Here is an 8,111-nt window from a genome sequence, read left to right on the forward strand (position 1 = left end):
TTAGCTTGATGTTTGGGAACGCGGTACATTAATCACCGCGTTTGCACGCGCTTTATGGGGGCTGTTGGTCATGGTCTGTGGCTATACTGCGTCTCCCTCGCTTACTTAAAGGTACAATCCAATTGGAAATCAAGGTTTTTGCAGGTTCGCTCGTCACACACCACGCCGGCAGCTGGCGAGCGTCTTTTGCGATTCATCAGAGGCCTCCCCTGCCACCTGCTCTCGCATCCTGCGAACAGCTGGCGCAGGGTGGGCACCGTCAGCTATCACCTCGCACAACAAATAAATACAAGGGTGCGCAGACATAAATTAATACCTCGCATTGTCAGCCTGAGAGCATTGCTTCTCGCAGGGAACAGCCATCAAAACACCACCAGCCCACAGTGCACGGCGCCCCTCCAGTGAGAGGAGACGGGGGGAGGGAGGGAACCTCCCAGAACTTGGAGGGGAAGTAGTTGGTCATCTGAGCACCAGGCCAGGCAGGAGACGGACGCTACACCGGCTGGCTGTGTGGTTCCGGACGAGAGTGAGAAAAGGAGATCGAACTGAATGTCCTGCGGGTTGGATTGTTTTGTGGTTGTTGTTTTTTTTGGGGGGGGCGGGGGGAGGGGTTGTTTTGTTTTGTTTTCATGTGCTTTATCTGAAAAAGCCAGAGGTAGGCTTTGTGGATTCGAGTGAAGGCCATCAGATGTCCCAGGATTAAGAGCCAATCCAGCCCTGACTGGTTTGGCTCAGTGGCTAGAGCATCGCCCACGGACTGAAGGGTCCCGGGTTCGATTCTGGCCAAGGGCATGTGCCTTGGTTTCGGGCTCATCCCCAGTGGTGGGTGTGCAGGAGGCAGCCGATCGATGATCCTCTCTCGTCGTTGGTGTTTCTATCCTCTCTCCGTCTCCCTTCCTCTCTGAAGTCAATAAAAAGTTGGTGTTTCTATCCTCTCTCCATCTCCCTTCCTCTCTAAGTCAATAAAAAATATATTTCAGCCCTGACCGGTTTGGCTCAGTGGATAGAGCGTCGGCCTGCGGACTCAAGGGTCCCAGGTTCGATTCTGGTCAAGGGCATGTACCTTGGTTGCGGGCACATACCCAGTAGGGGGTGTGCAGGAGGCAGCTGATTCACCCCCGTGTTTAACGCTGACCGTGACCGCTGGGCGGCCAGGCCCTGCTCCGGCCCCACCACCCACCCGGCCCCTGCACCCTGAGGGGAGGCGGCAACCGTGGGGGCCGAGCCTGGCAGCGGGGGCTCGTCCTTGCCACACAGTGTATCTTCCGTGCAGGTCAGTGCCTGCGCACGCGCTTCACCGGCCAGAAGCGTGAACGACGCTGCTGCCAACCACTATTTCACCTTGTGGCTGCCTGAATGCCAACCACGTTCGCAGCCTTCATTTTTTGTTACTTTTCTAGCAAGAGTATTTACGGGTTGGATTCATGCGGAGACGTACGACTCCAGGCTGGCAAACCGAAAAGCTGAGCATGCAGATGCGTCGTTATTCCGACGTTTTCTTGCTTTAACGCCTCGAGAACTACTGAGAACTGGCCGCTCTGTGCGGGCAAGGACCGGGGGGTCAGCGCCAACCGGCGGGCTTGTCCCAAATGCGACCCCTGACTCGGGACGCACATCCCAGCGTTCAAGGCTCCGAGTGACCAGCTGCACGTGAAAGGCTGGCACGCATCCCTCTCCTGTGCCCTTGGCCCTTGGCGGTCACACGTCTCTGGTGGAGGCTGCCGCAGGCCGCGGCCGACCACGACGACCGTGAGAGCTCGAATAAGAGCGTGCAAACCAAGCGAGCGCCTCACGCCCTGCAGGAGCCAGAGCCCCTTCCCTGGAGACGAAGCGCGAAGGGGCAGCAAAGAGAGGCCCAGCTCGGAGGCCGAGGAGTCGGGGTTCACGTCTGACTCTGCCGCTTCGGCGAACCCTGACTGTGGCCAGTCCCACCCCTTTAGGAAAAGCGCAAACACACCCGTAGCGGCAGCGACAGAAATGACAGGCGTCAGGGAGGGGACAGCGTCCATGTGCAGAGAGGCTGGCTATCTGGTCAATAGTCACAAACAGAACATCAGTGGAAACTGAACGACACAGCGTCGCAGAGGGAACCGCAATCCATTCCAGCCGTCCGGACGGCACTCACCGCCCACAGCGGAGGAACCCAGCTGTGGAGAGATGGGCTCGTGGAGAGAAGCAGCAGACCAAGTCCACGCGGGAGGCCTGGGCCGCTCTCTATTGCACCAGTGACGGCACAAACAGCGAAACTGCAATTTAGAGAATAACATTCACGGGAACACGACGTATAGACGCCGGAGTTGGCATTTCTTCCTAAGGGGAAAGGTGTTGAGACAATTAGCTAGCCTTCTGGGGGAGCGGGGAGAGTAAATTTGGGTCCTCACTGCCTAATTCCTTAGGCCAGATGAATTCCAGATGGACCAGAAACTACATTATAAAAAGGGACCCATACTTAGCAATAGATGGGTTTTTTTGTTTGTTTGAGGGTTTTTTTGTTTTTGCTTTTTTTTTTTTTTATCGTTTAGAGGTGGCTGAGGCCTTTCTTACATGAAGCCAAGGCAGAAGCTAAAAAGATAATATTGGTATATTGGACCCCATTAAAACGTAAAGTTCAGAAGAGGAAATAAAATGGGTCAGAGAAATTAAGTTCCAAAGGAGATATTGCTAAAACTTTAAACAAAATGCTTAACAGCCCTCAGATGCTAACATAATCATCTAAATTCCTATGAAAAATTGAACCCCAAACAGGAAAAACATGCAAATTGCATGAACAAACACTTCAGAAATGAGCAGCTCAGATGGCCTGCGTGTGCCTGGCCAGCGGCTCCCTGGGTTGGAGCATCATCCCGTACACAGAGAGGTCTCGGGCTCGGTGCCCGGTCAGGTCGCACACCCTGGTTGTGGGTTCCATCCCTGGGAGGCAACCAATCGATGCTGGGAGCCGTGGCAGCCGGAGGGGGAACTGCAGCCAGAAATAAGAGAAGCCCCATGAAAAGGGAGCTGAGACGCAGGCGTTAGCACTAAAACTCAGAACGAGGCGCAAGGTGACCCTGCAAAAGCCAAACTGCACGTCCGTGTTTCCCATGATCTCAGCCCAGGATCCGTCAGGACCTCAGCACGGAGCTCACACCACCGTCTTCACCTCAAAAAGGCAGCTCAGCTGGCGTTCCACGTGGTCCTGAGCGCATCAGCCAAGCGGGGATGCCCACGCCTCCTCCTGCACCTGCCAGAGAAGCACCTCCTCCGCAGCGTCTGCCTCCCCCGCATCCTGAGAGCGCCCTCGCCCGCGCTCTTCCAGGGTCTGTGGGCACAGGGCGAGGCCGCCTCCTGCTGGCCGACCTCAGCGGATGATGGCAGGTCTCTCCGGGGGCATCATTTTTTTCTTTTCTTTAAAATATATTTTTGTTGATTTCAGAGAGGAAGGGAGAGGGAGAGAGAGAGAGAGAGAAACATCCAGATGATAGGGAATCATTGATCGGCCTCCTGCATGCCCCCCACTGGGAATCGAGCCCACAACCTGGGCCTGTGCCCTGACCGGGAATCGAACCGTAACCTCCTGGGTCATAGCTGGACACTCAGCCACCGAGCCACGCCGGCCGGGCAGGTGCATCGTCTTTGTACTAACATGTCGTCATTACGTTCCCAGTGCTTCCATCCACCGCGCTATTGACGTTCATCCAGCCGTCCTGCTAGTGGCCCAAACTCAAAGCTGTGGTCCCCTTTGACCTCCCCCTCTTCTTCACTCGCGGTGTGTCAGCTCTGCCTCTACAGCATCACTGACCGCTGTTCTCTCCTCCTGTCACACAGCACGGCCCGTAAGCCGAGGCCCATCCTCTCCACACGCTCTCTTGTTGCAATGACTCAAATGATCTTTACAATCTGCTTCCAACCCCCCAAGTCCGCCTGGTAGCCAGGGTTAGCATCAGGCAGGCCTGGCTCAGTCACGTCTGACGCCCCAATGCCCCCAGCAGCCTTGGCTCAGGGCTGTTTGTAGGCACCGCACGCTCCCCGTTCAAGTACCAACGTCTCCCTCTCTCAGCAAATTGTTGATTTGTGGCCCCCCCCCCCCCCATCTGCTTTGACTACACGCTTCACCCAGGAGTGTCCTGCTTGCCGTGGTGGCATTCCGTCCCACGTACCTTTATTAAACATTTAAGGACAGAAAATGATTATCATCTCCCCCAAAACCCAAATCAAAATCAAAGCCCTTCTCCAATGCCACACATTCTTCCGGGCCGTTGTTACATGTCTTTCACCACAGTAACTTCTCTCTCCCTGGACCTCTCCCGGGAGGTTTCCAAACCATCGGCCCTGTGTTCAAGTTCCCCGCGGTCCACTCAACTCCCCTGTTTGCACACAGGGCCGCCGAGGGCAAGAACAGGCCTCACCCCTCCCCACACCCTCGCGTCTCGGAGCCTGGCCCCCTCTGTAAACGCTGGCCGAGGGAGCCGATGGATAAACAGCCTCAGTTAGAACTGGAACAGAGTGGAGAATGTGGGCCATGGGCGGGCGGCATCGCCCCAGCTGCCGCTCAGCACTGTTAATTACACGATCCTTTTATGGAGCCATTCGTGGTAATTCCTACAGCCGTTCCCCCTTAATCAGACCCATTGTGCGCCATAAAGCAGTAACGGGGACGCGGTCTGTGCGCGCATCCATCACAGCTCTCCTTAGCTGGCTCCCCACACCCGCAATCCCGTCATTACCGCCATCGCCCTCGGAAGGCGGGCCACGCATCCGTCCGGCTGCTGCCGCTCCCCCGCCAGATTCTCTGCAGTTTTATTGTGCTTTTGGACATTTTAATTAACTTGAAAATTTAATTTTAAAATCTAACCTTACGAGTGCTCTGCCCCCGTGGCAACCCCTCCTCCTTGTGCGTGGCCACTGGCCACGTGAGGACAAGGTCACCGCCGAGGAAGGTGCCAGAGGACGCACGTGGGCCGGCCGCAGCCCCCCTGCTACTTTTAAATGAAATGAGAACAATGCTCAACACACACACGTGTCAATGCGTGCCCGACACACACATGTTAATGCGTGCCTGACACACACACACGTCAATGTGTGCCCGACACACACGTGTGAATGTGTGTGATCCCGGCCTTTCTTTCCCGGAAGAGGAACCAGGAAGCCAGGGGAAAGGAAGTTCACTGTACCCGCCCCCTCCTCCCCTCCGCCCCCCGAGAGCTGTACCCCGTGCTCCTCCCCCTTCCACAGAGCAGATGGGCTGGTCACCTCCTTCCCCCGAATTGTCAGTCCGCTGAGCGATGTGTTCACACGACCCTGACAGGCCCAGCTGACAGTGGAGCCTCCACAGCCCTGGCACCAGCCCCCCTTGGAGAGGCCCGAGACCCCGGGCAGCGTGCGGGCCCAGGTCCTGCGCTGGCGTCACTGGACTGAGGAAGGGGGTTGGGGGGGAGCTGAAGAGCTGGGATCCAAGAAGACGAATGCTCCCTAACTGGCTGGAGCCCAAGTGGTCCCCCCGACCTCATACAGGACACCCACGCTCTGCTCCACGGCCACGGCCACACGCTCCTGTCCCCGAGGACAAGGCCAAGACCCGTGGGTGGGGACAGGAAACTGGCTCCGAGAGAGCTTTGCCCCGGCCCCTTCCCCTCCACACACACCTCCCACTCCTTTGGGGTTTGCTGATTGAGTGTCTACTACAGGGGTCCTCAAACTACGGCCCGCGGGCCACATGCAAATACAAATACTGTATTTGTTCCCGTTTTGTTTTTTTACTTCAAAATAAGATATGTGCAGTGTGCATAGGAATTTGTTCATAGATTTTTTTAAACTATAGTCCGGCCCTCCAACTGTCTGAGGGACAGTGAACTGGCCCCCTGTTTAAAAAGTTTGAGGACCTCTGGTCTAGTACACAGAAGGCCTGCAGCAACCATTCAACTACAAGTAAGTGAGATGCTGGGTGGGTAAAGGATGGATGGGTGAATTTTATCTACATAGTTATACTCCTACCAACTTTGAAGCAGATTTTTTAAAAATATATTTTTATTGATTTCAGAAAGGAAAGGAGAGGGAGAGAGATAAAACATCAATGATGAGAGAGAATCATGGATCGGCTGCCTCCTGCACGCCCCCTGCTGGGATGGAGCCTGCACCCCAGGCACGTGCCCTGACCGGGAATTGAACCGTGACCTCCTGGCTCATAGGTCGATGCTCAACCACTGGGCCACGCCGGGCGGAGCAGGTTTTTTCAATTGGGCCGCATGCGCTCCCAGATCTAACCTGGAGGTTGCTCAGGGCTGCGCCTCTGCTGCCTGGCGTTTGGTTCGTCAGCGGAGGACTCAGCCTGTGCCCAAGTCAGTCATTCTCGTGCCCCAATACCCTCCGCGCCTCACAGCCTGACGGGGGACAGCGTGTCAGCAGCGCACCCCCAGGGGAAGTGAGGTTGCTGGGTGTCCATGCACCATCCCTCAGAGGAGGATGCATCCATTTCCTTACGTTAGAGATAGGCACACGGGCGTCACTCTTTAAACTGCCCACATGTGACATACATACTCTCTTGCATGTTTATTTCAAAAAATTAATAACAATTTTGAAAGGAAAGAAGGGAAGGAGAGGGTTAGCCACTGGCCTGAGGCTCCACAGGAAAGAATAACCTTCACCCACGGCCTCGCGCCTTCGCGGTGGCAGCTGACGGGCACGCAGACAATGGAAGAAAGAGCGTGGTCTCGCGTGCGGCCGGGCCTGGACCCGCAGCTGCTGGGACCAAGCGCGTGCGGAATGCAGTCTCCTCCTCGGACTGATCCGCTCCTTTGTGATGAGCGTGGCCTCTGGCCCCGACGACACTGAAAGCCACGCCCGGCGGTGGGCAGACAGGCTCTCTGTGGCTCCGGGTGGGAGGCATCAGCAGCGCCGGACACCCCCCAAGCCCCCTCAGATCTCGGGTGGGGGGAGGCACTGGGCAGCTCAGCTCCCCCCACTGACCTCCGAGGCCCGGACCAGCCTCTTCAAGGGGGTGCTCCTCTCTGTTCCCCAGCGCTTCCTGGTTTCCGCGAGGTGGTGTCGGACATGACACATCCTGGCGGCTCATCTCAGCGGGAATCGGATGAAGGAGCCCCACAAAGTCTCCCCGAAGGAACCGGCAGCATCCAGGCCCCAGCTCCTCAGCCGGGAGCCCCTAAAGCGGGGAGGCATCCCCTGGGGGACAGACAGATGCAAATCCCCCAAAAGAGCGTCTCCCTTCGGCCTCTGCCCAGGGACCTGTGGGCTCAGTAACTCGAAGAACAACACTGTTTCTAAGGGAAATCCTCCTGGTTTAGAAGCGTTTGTAACCCGGAGCGGATCGCGGACACGCGTGTATCTGCGTCCCCGACACTCGGTGCCGCGGCCGACGCAGGGCGGTTTAGAAGTGCTTTTAACCCGGAGCGGATCGCGGACACGCGTGTATCTGCATCCCCGACACTCGGTGCCGCGGCCGACGCAGGGCCCCCCTCGGTCACTCCGTCGGCTCCGAAGCCGAGCCGCTGCCACCCCCACGCAGACCGTGAGCTGGGGAGCCGCTCCGGCCCAGTCTCGCCCTCCCTCTCCCCCTGCCCCCCCTCTCCTGACTCCCTGGGCACACGTGTGTGTCTCTGAGTGGCGTGTTCTCAGACGGGGCTGCTGTGACTGGACCACACACGCGTTCTCTCAGCTCTGGCGCCCGAGGTCTGAACCCGAGGAAGGACCTGCCCCAGGCCCCTCCCTGGCCTCTTCCGTGTCCCTTCACGGGGCCTCCCTCTGTGCCTGTCTGTCTTGTGTCCAAAGGTCCCCTCTTGTAAGGACTCCAGTCATGTTGAATTCAGGCCCCGCCTGATGGCCTCGCACAGCTTGGCAAAGACCCTGCTGCAACCTCAGGTCACGCTCTGAGGAGCGAGGAGTCGGGACCTCAGCGGGTGAAGGGGGACAATGTGACCTCTAACGGACCGCTCTCCGAGCCGGGCCTGGGGAGCTAAGACAGAAGCAACTCTGCCGGCCGCGTGGCCCAGGGGTTGAGTGTGACCTATGAACCAGGAGGTCACAGCTCGATTCCCAGTCAAGGGCACATGCCCAGGTTGTGGCCTTGATCCCCAGTAGGGGGCGTCAGGAGGCAGCCAATCAATGATTCCCTCTCATCA

The sequence above is a fragment of the Myotis brandtii genome, unplaced genomic scaffold (genome assembly GCF_000412655.1).
Source record: "Myotis brandtii unplaced genomic scaffold, ASM41265v1 scaffold433, whole genome shotgun sequence".
Taxonomy (NCBI): Eukaryota; Metazoa; Chordata; class Mammalia; order Chiroptera; family Vespertilionidae; genus Myotis; species Myotis brandtii.